This window comes from Canis lupus, chromosome 17 (assembly GCF_048164855.1).
Source record: "Canis lupus baileyi chromosome 17, mCanLup2.hap1, whole genome shotgun sequence".
NCBI classification, from domain to species: domain Eukaryota; kingdom Metazoa; phylum Chordata; class Mammalia; order Carnivora; family Canidae; genus Canis; species Canis lupus.
In genome coordinates, this window is record NC_132854.1 from 62,288,765 (window position 1) to 62,308,336 (window position 19,572).

General features: G+C 47.0%; 1 long non-coding RNA gene across 1 annotated transcript in view; it reads right to left on the minus strand.

Moving 5' to 3' along the window:
* LOC140608452 (uncharacterized) overlaps positions 1-6,155 on the minus strand; it is a 35,904-nt gene extending 29,749 nt beyond the window's left edge. The window contains exons 1-2 of the long non-coding RNA XR_012010489.1: positions 6,018-6,155; positions 2,961-4,948 (exon numbers count right to left, since the gene is read on the minus strand). This is a non-coding gene — a long non-coding RNA (uncharacterized lncRNA). The remainder of the gene's footprint in view (positions 1-2,960; positions 4,949-6,017) is intronic.
* Between the last annotated feature and the right edge of the window lie 13,417 nt (positions 6,156-19,572).

Sequence of the window (19,572 nt, forward strand, 5' to 3'; positions counted from 1 at the left end):
CAACCAACACTAGAGAAATACAAACGATTATAAGAGAACATTATGAAAAATTATATGCCAGGAACCTAGAACCTGGAAGAAATAGATCAATTCCTGGAAATATATAACATAGCAAAAATGAAAAAGGAAGAAATAAGAAACTTGAACAGACAGATAACCAGCAAAGAAATTGAATCTGCAATCAAGAATCTCCCAACAGGAGATGCTTAGATCAATAGAACAGAATGGAAAGCCGAAACAAGATACAAACCTGTAACTCTATGATCCATTAATCGACAACAAGGCAGCAAGGAATATCCAATGGCACAAAGACAGTCTCTTCAACAAACCCTAATCCTGACCCCAGGATAAGAACAAATGGTGTTGGGAAAACCAGGCAGCCAAATGCAGAAGAATGAAACTGGACCACTTTCTTACTCCATATATATAAAAAATAAATTCAAAATGGATGAAAGACCTAACTGTGAGACCTGAAACCATACAAAGAAGAAAAGATAGGCAGCAAAGTCTTTGACATGGGCCATTGGATGTTCTTTCTAGATATGCCTCTGAGGTGAGGGAAACAAAAGCAAAAATCCTATTGGGACTTTAAGAAATTGAAAAGCTTCCGAAAAGTGAAGGAAACAACCAAAGCTAAAAGGCAACATACAAAATGAAAGGAGATATTGGTAAACAACACATCCACTAAAGAGTTAGTATGCAAAACACATAAAGCAAATATAAATCTCAAGATCCTAAAAACAAATTATGCAACTGGAGATGGGCAGAAAAATGAATGGACTTTCTCTCTGAAAGACTGCCAGATGGCAACCAGACACAAGGAAAGACACTAAGCATCACCCATCATCAAGGAAATGCAAATCAAAACCACAATGATAGTTCACCTGACAGCCGTCATAATGGCTAATATTAACAACACAAGAAAAAACAGGTTTTAGTGAGGCTATGGAGAAGGGGTCGCTCCCTTACACTCCTGGTGGGCATGCGAACAGAAGTAGCCACTGTGGAAAACAGTGTGGAGGGTCCTCTAGTAGTTAAAAATAGGTGATCCCTGGGTGGTGCAGTGGTTTGGTGCCTGTCTTTGGCCCAGGGCATGATCCTGGAGACCGGGGATCGAATCCCACATTGGGCTCCCGGTGCATGGAGCCTGCTTCTCCCTCTGCCTGTGTCTCTACCTCTCTCTCTGTGACTATCATAAAAAAATTTTTTTAAAAAGTTAAAAATAGAGGTAACCTACGATTCCAAATTTGCAGAGCTAGGTATTTACCCTGAGGACACAAAAGTACTTTAGTAGATTCGAGGGGGACACGCAGCCCAGTGTTTCTAGCAGCATTATCAACAACAGCCAAACTGTGGATACAGCCCTACGTCCATCGGCAGATGAACGGGCAGAGACAGTGTGGTAAATATACACACTGCGACATCACTCGGTCATCAGAAGGGATGAAATGAAGCCATTTACAATGATGTGGAAGGAGTGGAAAGGATTTATGCTAAATGAACTCAGAGAAAGACAGATACCAAATACAATACAATTGCATTCACAGGTGAATTTTAAGAAACCAAACAAACTGGCAAAGGGGCTCAGGGGGGATGAGAGAAGCAAGCCAAGATACCCACTCTTAACCACAGAGAATAAACTAATAAATACCAGAGGAAGGTGGGGGGATGGGGAATCAGGGGATGGGGACAGTGGAGGGCACCTGTGACCAGTACCAGGCGTTGTATCCAAGTGTTGAATCACTAAGTGGTAAACCTGAAACTATATCACACCGTGTTCACAAACAGGAATTCAATAAAACTTAAAAATAATAATTGGTAGTATTGATGAAACATGTGCGCACTAGAGAAAAAATCAGAAAGGCAACTAAAAATCCAAATAAAGAGTATTTAGAGCCACAAATCCCCTCCTTAGCTCAGCTTGGAAGAAGTCTGTAATGTCTATTCTGACCCCATCAGAAGCCTGGATTTTGAGTCTCTGGGGAGGCCACTAATTTGGTGGAGTCAGGCTATCTTTGAACCCAAAACCTAAATAGAGTGCATAAAACTCAATGGCCCAAGATACTAGGAGTCCCAGTGCAGGCACATGCCAGGAACCAAACTCTAACCATACACAGACATAACCCTAACCCTACACTTAATCCTAATGTTAAACTAAACTTTAAACAAGACCCATCACTAATCGACAACCAAACACAAACCCCAAGACCAAAACACATTCAGTGAACCTTCCTGCCAACCCTCACCCTAACTCCTAAACCTATTCGAAACCCTTATCCCTGACCCCTGTCTTAAATCTAACCCTAACCTCTAACCCTAACCTTAACTTAATGTACTCAAATCCTATTCCTAACCTTAACCTGTACCCTAACCCTAACCCTCTAATACTAATCCTATCTCATACCCCAAATGGTACTCTAACTTGTACCCTAAAACTAACTCCTAAACCACTCCCTAAACCTATCTCTTACCCTTTTAAAAAACCGTAACCTGACCCTGACCTGACCCTAATCCCTAACTAAACACTAACCCTAACCCTAGCCCTAACCCCTATCCTAAACCTAATCCTCGCCCTAACCCTAAACGTAGCCATAACTTTTACCCGAACCCCTAACACTTACCCCTAACCCTAACTCACACCCTAACCCCTAACCCTAAATGCAAACCTAAGCCCAACCCTAACTGTAACCATAACCCTAACCCCACCTCCAAGCCTCCTGTCCTAATCCCTAAAGCCTAAACCCTAAGCCTAACTCTAAATCCTGTCACTAACCCTAACCCCGTTCCCTAATCCCTAACCCCCATCTTAACTCCTAACCACTGACTCTTAACCTTATCCCTCACCCTAACCTGTATTCCGTAACTATAAGCTTAATCACAAACACCTAACATCTAACCTAAGCCTAACCACCAACTGCCTCCTCTCCCGACCCTACCATTCATTCTACCCATTCACTTACCCTGTGGTTCTGAGTAGTCCCTTCTGATGTGGACGTGACCCCCAACAGCGCCTCCAGAGTCCTCCAGGGGGTCCTGAGGAAGCAGGGCTCCTGTGAGTATGGACATGGCCCCAATTGTTCCTGAGTCATAGTCAGAGGTTCCTGAGGACGCTGGGTCTCCTGTCACTGTGGACTATGCCTCACATCATCTGGAAGCCTCACAGCAGGTCCTCAGGTGGCCCGGGGCTCCTGTCAGCCTGGACATGGCCACACGTCCCCCAGAAAACTCACCACACGTCCTGAGGAGCTGTGGGCTCCTGTCAGCATAGACGCAGCCCCATATTTCCCGAAGCCAAAGTGCATGTCCTGAGGAGGACGGGGGTCCTGTCAGTGTTGAGGTGGCCCAACATTTTCCTCAAGCCTCACCAGAAGACCTGAGGAGGCTGGGGGCTCCTGTCAGCATAGATGTGGCCCCAAATCTTCTCAAACCTTCACAGTGGGTCCTGAGGAGGCTGGAGACTCTTGTCAGTGTGGATGCGGCACCCACATTTTTCTTAGGCCTCACCACAGGCCCTGACAAGCCTGGGGTCTTCTGTCCGCATGGATGCATCCCATATTTCCCCAAGTCAACACCAGGGGTCCTAAGGATTCAGCATCCTGTTGTGTCGATGTGACACAACGTCCTCCCGAAGCATCACCGAGGGTTCTGAGGAGGCCGGGGCTTCTGCCACCATTAATGCGGCCCGCAGCTTCCAGAAGCCTCAACTTATGTCCTGAGGTGGCCCAGGGGCTCCTGTCAGCGTGGATGCGGGCCCACATCTTCCTGAAGCTGCGGCTCATCAGCGTGGACGTGTCCCCACGTCCTCCTCAGGCCTCCCCAGCACAGGCTGGCTCCTGTTAGTGCAGGCAGAGGAGGCCTACTGCACATTGATGCCCGCTGGGTGGGGCCTGGGCTCGGGCGCCCCCTGCAGGACGCTCAGGCGCTGCAGGAGGCTGTGCAGAAGGCAGCGGGCGCTCCAGGGGCCGCACCTGCCTCCTTTCAGGCTCCTGCTGTGGCCTGTTAGCTTTGGAAACGTCTCACTGAAACGGAGCCCAACACCTGGCTTCCCCAGAAATACTTAAGGACAAGGAATTGGAGCCCACAGGACGCAAAATGAAATGTGGACCAGAGTTTTACCACGTCCCGCAAAACCCACTCAACCCTCTTCCACTGTGGGCGGGATTGCGGGCTGGTGCAGCCACCCTGGAAACAGTGTGGAGGCTCTGCAGGGCGACTCTATTTGTAACATCCTGTGAACAGCAGGTGAACGGCCCGATTTCACTCCGAAGATACAGATGCAGTGAGACTTGGGACACCTGCACCCCAATGTATACAGCAGCCGGGTCCACAGTAGCCACACTGTGGGAGGAGCCTCGGTGCTCTGTGGCAGATGATGGATAAAAAGGATGGGAGATAGATGATGGTCATAGAGAGAGGAATGGAACTCAGCTATCAAAGAGAAGGAAATATTGCCATTTGCAATGACGTGGATAGAACTAGAGGGATCATGTTAAATGAAATAAGTCAGTCAGGAAAGAGAATGACCGTGTGGTGTCATTCATAGGTGGAATTAAAAAGCAAAGCATATAACAACTGTGAAGGGAAGGAAAAACAAGTAAGATGAAAACAGTTGCAGGAAATACAGACTTTTTTTTAATTTTTATTTATTTATGATAGTCACAGAGAGAAAGAGAGAGGCAGAGACATAGGCAGAGGGAGAAGCAGGCTCCATGCACCAGGAGCCCGATGTGGGATTCGATCCCGGGTTTCCAGGATCGCGCCCTGGGCCAAAGGCAGGCGCCAAACCGCAGCGCCACCCAGGGATCCCCGAAATACAGACTCTTAATGATAGGAAACAAACTGATGGTCGTTGGAGGCAGGGAGGTTAACAGGGGACCTGCATGAAGGAGGTCACGTGATGTCACGAGCATTGCTGTTATCTCCAACTGGTGAATCCCTGATTCTTCCTCTGAAAGTATAATACACTATCCATTAATTAATTGGGTTTAAATTAAATTAAGTTAAAAAAATCCATTGTATCAGAGCACATTTCCTTCTGGACTCTCTGTTTTGCTCCTTCAGCTTATGCCCGAACCACCCCCCATGGGACTGGTTTGCCTAAGTAGGCTCCACGCACCGTCCATGGCCCAGCCCAGGGCTAGAACTCAAGACCCCTGAGATCAGTACCGAAGGTGAGGTCAGGAGTCAGATGCTTAACCAACGGAGCCAGCTGGGGGCCCGAGAACCACACTGCTTTATCCTTTGTGTCTGTGACATCGTTTGAAATAGGAAAGTGCTGCGTCCCACTCTCTCCTGCTCCTCCAGTACTGATTTGCTGTCCGGGGTCATTTGTGGGGGCAGATTGATGTTATGTTTTTTTTTCTTTTTTTCTTTTCTTTTTTTTTTTGCTATTTCTAAGATATGCCACCATGATTTTGATAGGAATGACTTTGAAACTGAGGGTGGCTTCAGAAACTGTGGACATTTTCACAAGATGAGGCTCCCACCCTTCAAACCCAGGACGGCCTCCCAGAACAGAGCCATGTATGGCTCAGTGAACAAGTCTTGTGCTCCTATGGTTCAGTCTCATTATTTATTCTCCTTGATGCTCCTGAGAAGGGAGTCACGTCCTTCCTTTTCTTCCTGAGTGCTCATTGTCGGGACACAGCAAGGCTACTCTGCTCTGTAGGGTCAGTTTGTGTCCCGTGACTTTACTGAACTCACTCCTTAGTTCTAACAGGTTTTGGTGGAGGCTCCCAGGTTTCCTGTTTCCAGTATCGCGTCTTCAGCATATAGGGACAGTGTGACGTCCCCCTTCCAGGTGTGGAACCTTTGCTGTTTACAGCTTAATGTCCTAGAAAGCCCGACAATAGAATCAAAACTGAGCCCAGGCCAAGGGCAGGAAGCCCCTATTAGAATGAGAACAGAGCTCAATGCCCTTGAAGATCCCATATAAAAATGTACACAGAACTTGAGGAATTGCTATAGCCCTTCTGGAGGTCCCCGAGACAAGCCCTTAAACCTAAGCAAAAACTCACCACGGGGTCGAAGTCCCTGCTCCGCACTGTCAGGTATACTTGGACACAAGCTCGAGCTTGTAAATAAACCCTCGTGTGTTTGCTTCGGTGTGGGCTTCTCCATGGTTTTTCGGATTCACAATCTTGGGCACAACAGTCTGAGATAAAAAAACAAAACCAAAAGCATTTCGGACGCGGGCAAAGTGAAAGCAGGGTTCTGAGAGACGCGCTTGGGGCTCTTCTGTGGAGGGCTTGCAGACTGGGGGGTGGGATGCTTAGCCCCAGAACCAGAGGACCCAGTGTCCCCTCCCAAATCACTCCAAACAGCTCCAATCTCAGGGAGCACCACTGCGTCACCTGCTGGAGGCCAGAGGCGCTGAAGACCACCCCAACCCTGACCCCGCAGGTGCATCTCCCAGGCAGATGTGCACCTGACAATCAGCACCATGGGCCATCCCCAGATCCCACACAGACCATTCGCTGCCACCAAGTTGTCAGACCCAAAAGGCTGCAGAGCTTCAGCGCTGCCTGGAAAGAAGGGTCTAGCTTCCTTTGTATTTTGTGCTTTATTTTCATTTATTTTTTTATTCTATTTTATTAATTGCCTTATTTTATTTTTTATGTATGTACCTTATATATTTCTTATTTTTACTTTCATGGAACATTAATTGTGTTTGTTATTTTGGGATTTAGAATCTTTTTACAAGGAGGCCAAAATAATCTAGTGGTTTTTTTGGGGGAGGGCAGTTGTTATTGTTTTTCTTGGTTTTTCTTTTTTTCCTACTTTCTTTTCTGGAAAATATAATGAGATCGAGAAATTCACCTCCATGAAATAACATGAGGTAGTATTCACAGCCATAAAGTCCATCAAAACAAATATATGATGTCTAAATACAGTTTAAAACAATGATTATAAAGATAGCAGCTGGGCTGGAAAAAGAGCACAGAAGAAAACTAGAGAATCCCTTACTGTAGAAATAAAGGAACTAAAATTTAGTCAGGCGAATGTTAAAAATAGTATAACTGAGATGCAGTCCCAAGTGGAAGCCTTAAAAACAAAGAAAGTTATGGACCACAGAGGCAGATTTAGGGAACTCAGCCACTTATTAAAACAATAACATTCATATCATAGGAGACTCAGAAGATGAAGGGAGAGAAAAGGTGGGCCTTACTCATCCAATAGAAACCACAAATACCCACCATTGCTTCAATGTGGATGTAACTGGAAGGTATTATGCTGAGTGAAGTAAGTCAATCAGAGAAGGACAAACATTGTATGTTCTCATTCACTTGGAGAATATAAATAATAGTGAAAGGGAATATAGGGGAAGGGAGAAGAAATGTGTGGGAAATATCAGAAAGGGAGACAGAACATAAAGACTCCTAACTCTAGGAAGCTAACTAGGGGTGATGGAAGGGGAGGAGATCAGGATCTGTATGAATGGGTGACGGGCACTGAGGGGGGCACTTGACGGGATGAGCACTGAGTGTTATTCTGTATGTTGTCAAATTGAACACCAATAAAAAGTGAATATATTATTTAAAAAAAAAAGAAAGAGGGAAAGAAAGAAATAGTGGCACCTTGGTGGCTCAGTCAGTTAAGCTTCTGCCTTAAGTCAGATCATGATCCAGGTCCCAAGGAAGGCTCCCTGTTTAGCAGGGAACCTGCTTCTCCCTCTCCCTCTGCCCCTCTCACTCATGGTTTTTCTCTCCTCTCTCTCTCAAATAAATAAAAAAATCTTTGAAAAAGAAACTAAAAAAAACAAAGCCACAAGAAGAGAAATCTCCCATGTAGAAGAATTTCAAACAATTTGTGCAGACATTCCACCCTCAAGTTGATGAGCATAGCTTCCCACTCTTACGTGTGGAATACACATAGTAACTTCCTTCTACAAAATATATTATGAAAAACTTAAAATAATAATAAGAAGAAGAAGGAGGAGGAGGAGGAGGAGGAGGAGGAGGAGGAGGAGGAGAATCACTTAACTACGGAGAAAGATGACAAACACTACCTCAGCAAGATAATCAGATCGATACCAAGACTGATAAATCATGTTGAAAGTATCTATCCTTTATATGATATAATGAAAATGGCAGTATATCTCTGTATATAATCCACAAAAACAGTTCAATCATGAGATAAACGAAAGACATGTCTCAACTGAGGGAAATTTTCAAAATACTCTCCTTCTCAAAGTATTCCAGTGCAACAACAAGGAAAGGCTGAAAGACTGTCACAATCCAGAGGAGCCTAAGAAAACAGGAGGACAAATGAAATGTGATATGAGGGATGGTAACTTAGCAAAAACTAAGGAAATCTGAATAAAGTATGGTCCTTGGTTAATGCAACTATTTTAATATTGATTCATTAGCTAATATTTGTACCATACTGATATAAGATATCAATAATTGGAGAAATTGAGTGCAAGTGCATGCGAATGCTCTGTACTATCTTCTCAATTTCCCTATAAATCTTTCTTTTTTTTCCTAATAAATAAGATTTATTTTGAAAATTGACTTAAATGAATCAGGCTCTCAGTGTGAAGACATTTTAAGAATAGTTAAATTAACTTTTGCCTTATTCTTAAAGACTTCCTTCGATGGGAACAAAGTAATAATTTTATATCAGAAGGAAAGAAAAACACTTATGAACACGTATAATGTCTCCTCAACCTGAAAAGCAGGAACGGATAATAAATAGCAAAAATCAGATAAAAAATACTTCTATTATAATAGACACCATATTGCAAGGGCATTTAAAATTAGCAATGCATAACATTTATTTCCTTGACATTTGTCTTCCAAAGAGTTCAAAGTGTTTCAGTGTCAGTTGAAACAGGGGAAGAATCTCAGGGAAGAATCCTTCACAGAATAATAGGACCACTGGTAATAATATATCTCAGTTCTTTCCAAATCCATAAAGATGCAATTCCTGAGGAGTGACTGAGCTGTGAAGAAAAAGATGAGAAACCCTCATCCCTCTGAATTACTTGTGTCAGAATATTTTAACCATAGTACTATGGATAGTAGTAAATTATCCTTATTAACAGGAAATACGTCTCAGATTGGAATCTGAGCAATCAGAAGGGCAGAGAAAAAACACTTTGAATCGCTCTTCATCTTATAAAGAGAAAGGACAGCTTTTTTATGTATGAAGTCAGTTGTCAAGATAGCCTTAGGGAATAAGAGTCTGCAGCATGGAATCCCGCTGCACAGCTGGGACGCCCACGCCCCAGGTCTTCCTGATCCCAAATCCCTGGGCCTGTCCCCCACACACGCTGCCAGGCTGAGGTCATTTGCAATTGTTCTCTTAGGAGCTCTGGGGAAGGGGGAAGGAGCTAGATAGGATGGGAAGAGATGCAAGGAGGCCAAGAAAATGAAGGCCTTTCCACTTTAAGTTCAGCGTTCGAACACGTCCAGCCATCCCAGGCCCCTGTGAAGAAGAGATGAAATTTACATTACTTCAGTTACAGGAAAAAAACAAAAGTTTACAGCTTAATGCCCTGGAAAGCCCCACAATAGAATAAGAACAGAGCCCACGCCAAGGGCTGGAAGCACCTATTAGAATGAGAACAGAGCTCAATGCCCTTGAAGGCCCCATATCAAAATGTAAACACAACTTGAGGAATTGCTCCAGCCCTTTTGGAGGTCCCCAAGACAAGCCCTTAAAAGCAAAACACCACCTTGGGGTCCAAGTCCCTGCTCTGCTGTGTCGGGTGTACTTGGATGCAAGCTCGAGTTTGGAAATCAACCCTTGTCTGTTTGCATCAGTGTCAGCTCCATAGTGGTTTCTCGGATTCACAATCTTGGGCACAACACCCCCATGTCCCCTCCCACCTGGGCTGAACCACTATCCCCTCCCATCCAGGCTGACACTCAGTCACCTCCCCGCCCACAACAGCTGGGCACAGGCCCTCACACAGGTGTCACGGGCACGGTGGACACTTTCATCATGCCTGGCCTCCCAGAGGAAGGAAAGAGGTTTTGGCAGGACACACTCCCATGGTGGCCCCAGGGCTCCCTGCCCAGCACAGCAGCTCGTGACAGGTGGGGTCTGTGTCCCTGACGCCTGCTCCTCCTCCCCGGGTTTCCCACAGGAAATGAAGGAGGAGGCCCTGGTCTCCTCCAGGGACATCTTGGAGGTAGACTTGGATGTCACCAGGATGTTCGGCAGCCACACCATATTTTGGGATGGCTAGGGGGTCGGGTGAGGCTGCTGGGCCAGGGGTCTTCGGGACACCAAGGGAGGCCCGGGGCCTTCTGGGTAGGGAAAACGGGGCTACTGAGGCCGGGGGAGCAATAGCAGCCAACAACACACTGCTCCACGGTAGGATGCTGGGGCTGACACCCGTGCCCACACTCCCGGTGCCTCGGGGATGAGGAGGCCACTAGGATGGGGCCTCCAGGGGTAGCCATGGGAGATGAAGACCAAAGAGGAGAGGGACGGCTCCCTGAGAAGCAGGGGATGGGGTGGGGGATGTGGGGGGCAGGAACCGGACCAGGGGGCCAGGCTGCATAGCCGCAGCTGGAGCAGGACCACATCGATCCCATGAGGGTCGGACGGGTCAGAGTGACATCCACTCTCGGTGCTTTATATTATTCTAAATGTTATGCATTTAATTTGAGACAATTTGCAATTTGAAAGCATATATAGTAAAATGACCTCCAGATAATGTCCCCGGTCCAGCCAGGGCCCTGCAATGACCACACGGAGCCCCAGGGGCAGGTGTCACTGCAAACCCCAGACTAGTCGCCTTTAACTGTAGATGTCTCCTTAGCATCATAGAGGAAGGAGATTTCCTGTGTCCGCAGGCCCCCCACGACATCCCCCACATTCCCCACTCTCACACCATCCTCCTACATCATCATCCCCAATGGTATCCCACCTACACATCCCCCTCACACCCACACAGCCCCACACAATCCGCACTCACACTATACCCCAACACCATCACCCCTACACAATCCCCCACACTCCACCACCATCATACCCCTGCCCCCACACCATCCACCACCACACCATTGGCCCCCAGCAATGACCCGATGCAGGTTCCCCCTGTGGGACATGCTCAGCCTCCCCGGGGTTCTCTGGATACCCTAATCCCATCAGAAGCCCGGGTGTCCCATAGAGTACTCAGGGGTTGCAGGGAGGAGGGAAGACAGGAAGCCCCCGACAGGGTGGGTGCAGTTGAGTGATGCAGAGGACCCACTGTGCCCTGATTCTGCCCACTGTCCCTCATTTAGGGCGGCAAACACTGCACAGGACACCAGCCCTTAACCCATGGGGATCTGGGCTGGCCTGGCCCTGGGCTCTGTGAGGGCTGGGGGTGATTTGAGCCCCCACCACAGGCCCAACACAAAGACTAATGGGATCCAGCACACACAGCCCTGGCTAGCCCTGGATTCTGGCCCCAGGCAGAGCCAGCCCTCTCACAGCTGGATGGTGGGCCCCACCTGAACCCACACCAGGAGGCTGGCTCCTACAGGTGCTGGGGACCCAGGGAGCCTGAGGCCGGGGTCCAGCTGCCCTGCAGAGACCCAGCGCAGAAGCCCATGAGCTGCAGGTCCAGGTCAGGTCAGCTCTGCTGTCCTCAGAACCGTCTCTCAGACTGAAACCTCAGGACACACGCCCCCACCCAGAGTCCACACATGCTTCCAGGTGGGGGACTCCGGCATCCGTCCCCAACCCATGTCATTCTTGCCCTTCCCTAAGGGACAGAAAGTTCTCCATCCCCAGGGGAAGGCGTGCACCCTCGGCTCTGAGCCCGTTTACTGTATAAAGTCAATAAAGTGTTGTGGTGTGAAAATGCACAGCCAGCCCACTTCTGTGTCTCCCAGAACACTGTTTATGGGGCATGGAGAGACCCCCAGAGAGGAGGAGGGGGTACCACCTAGGCCCCATAAGCCCCTGCAGGGGCGCCGCCAGGAACACCCGGCTGACGTCCCCACGTGCCTTCCACAGGTGGCCAGATGCCGGGGTCAGGACCCAACAGACTTTACTGGGACTCAGGCTATGCCCCGCGGGCCAGGAGGGCCTGGGACAGAGTGACACTAGGAAGCCTCAGGTCACCAGGGTCTATGCAAAGCGACCCAGAGGTCTGTGCTCCCTCTTTCCAGGAGGCCGTGGCTGGCTGGGTATGGGGCACTTCCTCCCTTCCCCGCATCCCTGTGCCTGTGTGGCTGGGGCAGAGAGGGCCTGCCGGGCCGTCAGCATGGTCCTAGAAGGGATGTTAGGACAGTAGGCCTTTGAGTTGTGCCCAAGATTGTGAATCCAAGAAACCAGTGAGGAGCCAACACCAATGCAAACTCCCAAGGGTTCCTTACAATCTGGAGCTTGTGTCCTAGTGCACCCGACACAGCAGAGCAGGGATTTGGACCCTGAGACTAAGAGGTGTAGCAGGTTTATAGGGGCCAGTGGCCCATGGGATACACTGAAAGTTGCACAGTCGTGTCGGTCCACATGCAGGTGGCCGATTGAATTACACCTTACCCTATAGGATCCACTTGACCTGGCCTATTTCTTTGGTCAGAATCGGCGTGCAGTTTTGGCGGGCACAAAGCAGGGTTACATTGTTATGAGCAGATTTACGATTACGGTGTGCCCAGCGGCTTGACTGGGTTGGGGCAACGCCTTAAGACATAAGCAGGTCATGTGGGGGTCATAGGAGAGGTGGCGGTTGTAGCACAAAATGGAATCAGTCCTGCTCTGCTTGTCCAGGGGTAGGCGATTTTTGATAAATTTCCTGGGCCCCACACTTGCAGATCATGCACCTGGGCCATCCTCACCAGGTGGACTCACTGTGCACACCTTGTGGTGCTGGATCTCTCACACCAGTGTGTAGAGGGCACCCTCCTCGCCCTAGTGAGTAGGGGCTGGGTGAGCATGGGGCTTGGCCTGAAGGCCAGGCAGCAGAGGACCGAGGAACACCAGCCCCATCACCACCTCTACTCCCACACACAGGCTGCTCCATGGCTCCCCGTAATGGGCACCCGGCACCTCTGGAGATCCACCTAGGGTGGCCCCGAGGTCCGGCTCCCTGCTGGAGAGGCATTGGGGAGAAGAGAAGCAGGCGGTGCTCGGGGAGACCCACTGCCGGACATTGGATTGTGGCCGAGCCAGACCTTCCACCTCAGCTGACCCTCTGGCTGAAATTCACCTCAGGAGCGAGCGCTGGATCAGCCAGGAGAGCCCAGCTAGCCACCCAGCATCAGCACCAGAAATGAAGTTGTACCAACCATTTCGGCATTTGGGTGACCCAGCCGGAAGATCTGATAGCTGCATGTGACAGCTTCATGTGATAGACACACACACACCCCACAACCAACAAAAGTCAGAATCCCCCCAATGTTGTCAAACAGCAGCTGGATGGTTACATACACGACGACGTGGTCCCCAATAGGATACCTGGAAGATGCTATAAACCATGACTGCAGAGGTGCTGGAGGCACGGAGATGTGCCTGCTGTGTTCCAAAAAGGAGCGCAGAGGGGCAGAAAGCATCCTACAGAGGGGGGGGGCCCTCCTAGGAAAGGACAACAGGACCCTGTGAAGCCCACGGATGGTGAAATCATTCCTCTTCTCTTTCAGCTTCTGCTTTTCCTACTAAATGCCATTTACCACAATCATAATAGCAAAAATTTATTTTATGTTTTCATATTTCTTTTTATTGGAGTCCAATTTGTATGAATTCTTGCTTCAGCAAGGGTGTCATTCAGGATAGAAAGAGAGAGAAAGATTTTCCCAGACAGGCAAAGTATAAAGGAGTTCATGACCACTAAACCAGTCCAGTAAGGAATTTTCAGAGGGACCATTCTAGTGAGGGAAAAAAGAGACCAAAAGCAACAAAGACTAGAAAGGACCAGAGAACGTCACCAGAAACACCAACTCTTCTGGTAACACAAAGGCACAAAGTTCATATTTTGAATAAGCACTCTGAATGCTGATACTAAATGCTCCAATCAAAAGATATAGGGTATCAGAGTGCCTTAAAAAACAGGATCCGGGATGCCTGGGTGGCTCAGGGTTTGAGCCTCTGCCTTTGAATCAGGATGTTATCCTAGAGTCTGGGATCGAGTCCCATATTGGGCTCCTGGTGGGAAGCCTGCTTCTCTCTGGGCCTAATTTTCTGCCTCTCTCTCTCTCTCTCTCTCTCTCTCTCATGCTCTCAAAAATAAAATCGTTATTAAAAAAACAAGGTCCATAGGTATGCTGCCTACTAGATGCTCACCTTAGACCTATAGACACCAGCAGATTGAAAGTCAGGGATGGAAAATCATCTATCATGCTAATGGTTATGAAAAGAAAGCTGGAGGACCAATGCTTATATTAGAAAAACTAGATTTGAAACCAAACCCTGGGGGACACCTGGTGGCTCAGTGGTTGAGCATCTGCCTTTGGTTCAAGGTGTGTTCCTATGATCCCAGGATCGAGTCCCACATCGGCATCCCTTTGGGGAGCCTTTCTCTCCCTCTGCCTATGTTTCTGCCTCTGCTTCTCTGTGTATCTCTCATGAATAAATAAATTAAATATTCAATCTCAAAAAAGAAAGAACAAATACTATAAGAAGTGATGAAGAAGGGCATTATTTCATAGTTAAAAAGACTCTCTATCAGGATCAAACAACTAAATATTTATGCTGCCAACATGGGAGTACCTAAATATGGAAAACAATTACCAACAAATGTACAGGAACTCACTGATAATAATACAATGACGGGATTTTAACACCCACCCACTTATGGCAATGGACCGATTGTCTATGCAGGAAATCAACAGGGGAACAATAGCCTTGACACACTGGACCACAGGGACCCAACAGATATAGTCTGAACATTTCTTCCTAAAGCAGAATACACATTACTTTCTTTTTTTTTTAAGATTTTATTTATTTATTCATGATAGTCACACAGAGAGAGAGAGAGGCAGAGACATAGGCAGAGGGAGAAGCAGGCTCCAAGCAGGAAGCCTGATGTGGGATTTGATCCCGGGTCTCCAGGATTGCGCCCTGGGCCAAAGGCAGGCGCCAAACTGCTGCACCACCCAGTGATCCCAGAATACACATTCCTTTCAAGTGCACATGGGACATTCTCCAGAACAGATCATATCATAGGCCACAAATCAGCCCTCAACAGGTACAACAGGTTCAAGGAGTTTGATATCACACCCTGTATATTTTTTTTTAATTTTTAATTATTTATGATAGTCACACAGGGAGAGAGAGAGGCAGAGACATAGGCAGAGGGAGAAGCAGGCTCCATACACCAGGAGTCTGACGTGGGATTTGATCCTGGGTCTCCAGGATCGCGCCCTGGGCCAAAGGCAGGTGCCAAACCGCTGCGCCACCCAGGGATCCCCACCCTGTATATTTTTAACCACGATGCTATGAAACTTGAAGTCGGCAGTAAGAAAAAATTTGGACAGACCAAAAATACGTGGAGATTATGAACATCCTACTAGAGAATGAATGGAGCAACCAGGAAATTAAAGAGGAAATTTAAAACAAATGAAAATGAAAACATGTTTCCAAACCTCTGGGATGTAGCAAAGGCAGTCCAAAGAGGGAAGTACATAGCAATACAGGCTTACCTCAGGAAACAAGAAGTCTGGGATCCCTGGATGGTGCAGCGGTTTGGCGCCTGCCTTTGGCCCAGGGCGCGATCCTGGAGACCCGGGAACGAATCCCACATCGGGCTCTTGGTGCATGTAGCCTCCTTCTCCCTCTGCCAATGTCTCTGCTTCTCTCTCTCTCTGAGACTATCATAAATAAATAAAAATTAAATAAAATGTTTAAAAAAAAAGGAAACAAGAAGTCTCTAATACACAACCTAACCCTACACCTAAAGGAGCTGGAAAAGGCATAGCAAACAAAGCCTAAAGCCTACAGAAGAAGGGAAAAAATTAAGATGAGAGCAGAAATAAACAATACAGAAATAAAAAAAACAGTAGAATGGAATAACGAAACTAAGAACCGGTTCTTCAAAATAATTAATAAAATGGATCAAGCCCTATCCAGGCTTATGAATGAGAAAAGACCTAAATAAATAAAATCACAAATGAGAGAAGAGTGATCACAATCAACACCAGAAAAATAAAACAATTATAAGGGAATACTATGAAAGAATATAGGTTAACAAACTGGGAGACCTGGAAGAAATGGACAAATCCCTAGAAATGTGCAAATGAGCAAAACTGAAATAGGAGAAATAGAAAATGTGAACATACCCATAACTAGCAAAGGAATTGAATCAGCAAGGCACCTGGGTGCCTCAGTTGTTGAACATGTGCTTTGGCTCAGGTCATGATCCTGGGGTCCTGGGGAATCAAGTCCCACATCAGGCTCCCCGCATGGAGCCTCATGTTCCCTGTGCCTATACCTCTGCATCTCTGTGTCTTGCATGAATACATAAATAAAATCTTTAAAAAAGAAAAAAGATAAAAAGATTAGAAAGGACACAAATAAAATCAGAAATGAGAAAAGAGAAATAAAAACCAACACTAGAGAAATACAAAAGATTATAAGAGAATATGATGAAAAATTATATGCCAGCAACCTAGAACCTGGAAGAAATAGATCAATTCCTGGAAATATATAACATAGCAAAAATTAAAAATGAAGAAATAAGAAATTTGAACAGACAGTTGACCAGCAAAGAAATTGAATCAGCAATCAGGGTTCTACCAATAGGAGATGCTTAGATCAATAGAACAGAATGGAAAGCCAAAACAAGATACAAACATGTATCTATGACCCATAATGGACAACAAGGCAGGAAGGAATATCCAATGGCAGAAAGTCTCTTCAACAAACCCTAACCCTGACTGCAGGATAAGAACAAATGGTGTTGGGAAAACCAGGCAGCCACATGCAGAAGAATGAAACTGGACCACTTTCTTACTCCATATATATAAAAAATAAATTCAAAATGGATGAAAGACCTAAATGTGAGACCAAAAAACATATAAAGAAGAAAAGATAGGCAGCAATGACTTTGACATTGGCCATTGGATCTTCTTTCTAGATATGCCTCTGAGGTGAGGGAAACAAAAGCAAATATCCTATTGTGACTTCATCAAATTGAAAAGCTTCTGCAAAGTGAAGGAAAGAACCAAAGCTAAAAGGCAACATACAGGAGCAGGGGCAAGATGGCAGAAGAGTAGGGTCCCCAAGTCACCTGTCCCCTCCAAATTACCTAGATAACCTTCAAATCATTCTGAAAATCTTCGAATTCTGCCTGAGATTTAAAGACAGACCAGCTGGAATGCTACAGTGAGAAAAGTTCGCGCTTCTATCAAGGTAGGATGACGGGGAAAAAGAAATAAAGAAACAAAAGGCATCCAAGTGGAGGGGCACCACGAGGAGCCGGGCTAAGGCCAGGCGGTGTGCCCCCTGGTCAGGAGAGCTTTGTCCCAGAGAAGCAGGATCAGCACCAATCTTCCTGGGCAGAATGGCGCCCACAGGGATTCAGAGCAGGACCCCAGGAGGGCGGGGATACCCTCGTGCTCCCTGGGACACTAAGAGACACCTGCACTCCCAGGAGAGTGCACCAAGCTCCCTAAGTGCTGCAGGGCACGTGCACTGACTTGGGAGCAGCTCAGAGGGGTTCGGGCAGGGCTCTGCGTGGAGCGGGTTGCATGCCCCGGGAGCAGCTTGGTGGCAGTGCCTCAAGCAGAGGAAGTGGCTCCGTGCAGAGGGGGCTGTGCGGCTCAGGAAGCAACTCGGAGGTGCTCAGGCGGTGGCTCCCTGAGGGGGCTGCCCGACCAGGAGCAGCTCAGAGGGGCTGGGCAGCAGCTGTGGGGAGAGGCGGCTGCACAGACAGGAGCGTGAATCCAACAGCGCAGGCCCCAGAGCACAAGGCGCCAGGACACAGCCCAGGATTTGGCCTCCCCTGGGACAGGCAGAGGCCCGGATGGCCCAGGACAACAAGGATTCTCCTGCCCAGAGCTGAGCAGATCAGCGGTCCCGGCCCAGACTCCAGACCCTGCAGATGGACTGCTCTGGAGTTACTGTGGGTGCTGAATACAGGTATCCAGAGCTGGCCGCTGCCACTGGGGTTGTTCCTCCTGAGGCCTCACGGGGTAAACTACGCCCACTGAGCCCTGCACCAGGCAGTGGACAGAGCAGCTCCCCCAAGTGCTAACATCTGAAAATCAGCACAACAGGCCCTGCCCCAGAAGTCCAGCTAGACGGACAAGTTCCAGGGGAAGTCAAGGGACTTAAAGTATACAGAATCAGAAGATACTCCCCCACGTTTTTTTTTTTATTTCTGATTGCTTCGCCCTCCCTTTTCCCCCTTCTTTCCTTTTCTTTCTCTTTTTATTCTCTTTTTTCTTCTATCTTCCTTTATTCTTTTTTCTTTTTCTCTTTTCTTTCCTTCTTTCTCTCCTCTCTTTTTCTCCTTTTCCCAATAAAATTTGTTTTTGGCCACTGCACTGAGCAAAATGACTAGAAGGAGAAGCTCACCTCAAAAGAAAGAATCAGAAACAGTCCTCTCTCCCACAGAGTTACAAAATCTGGATTAGAATTCAATGTCAGAAAGCCAATTCAGAAGCACTATTATACAGCTACTGGTGGCTCTAGAAAAAAGCATAAAGGATCAAGAGACTTCATGACTGCAGAATTTAAATCCAATCAGGCAGAAAGTAAAAATCAATTGAATGAGATGCAATCCAAACTAGAAGTCCTAACGATGAGTGTTAACAAGGTAGAAGGACGAGGGAATGACATAGAAGACAAGTTGATGGCAAAGAGGGAAACTGAGGAAAAAAGAGACAGACAATTAAAAGACCAGAAAGACAGATTAAGGGAAATAAACGACAGTCTGACGAAGAAAACCTACGTGTAATTGGGGTTCCCGAGGGCACCAAAATGGACAGAGGGCCAGGATAAGTATTTAAACAAATCCTAGCTGAAAAATTTCCTAATCTGGGAAGGGAAACAGGCATTCATATACAGGAAATAGAGAGATTCCCCCCTAAAATCAATAAAAACCGTCCAACACCTTGACATTTAATAGTGAAGCTTCCAAATTCCAAAGATAAAGAGAAGATCCTTAAAGCAGCAAGAGACAAGAAATCCCTGACCTTTATGGGGAGGAGCATTAGGGTAACAGCAGATGTCTCCACAGCGACCTGGCAGCCCAGAAAGGGCTGGCAGGATATATTCAGGGTCCTCAATGAGAAGAACATGCAACCAAGAATACTTTATCCAGCAAGCTCTCATTCAAAATGGAAGGAGAGATAAAGAGTTTCCAAGACAGGCAGGAACTGAAAAAATATGTGACCTCCAAACCAGCTCTGCAAGAAATTTTAAGGGGGACTCTTAAAATTGCCCTTTAAGAAGAAGTTCAGTGGAACAATCCACAAAAACAAGGACTGAATAGATATCATGATGACACTAAACTCATATCTATCGATAGTAACTCTGAACATGAACAGGCTTAATGACCGCGTCAAAAGGCCCAGGGTTTCAGACTGGATAAAAAAGCAGGACCCATCTATTTGCTGTCTACGAGAGACTCATTTTAGACAGAAGGACACCTACAATCTGAAAATTAAATGTTGGAGAACCATTTACCAT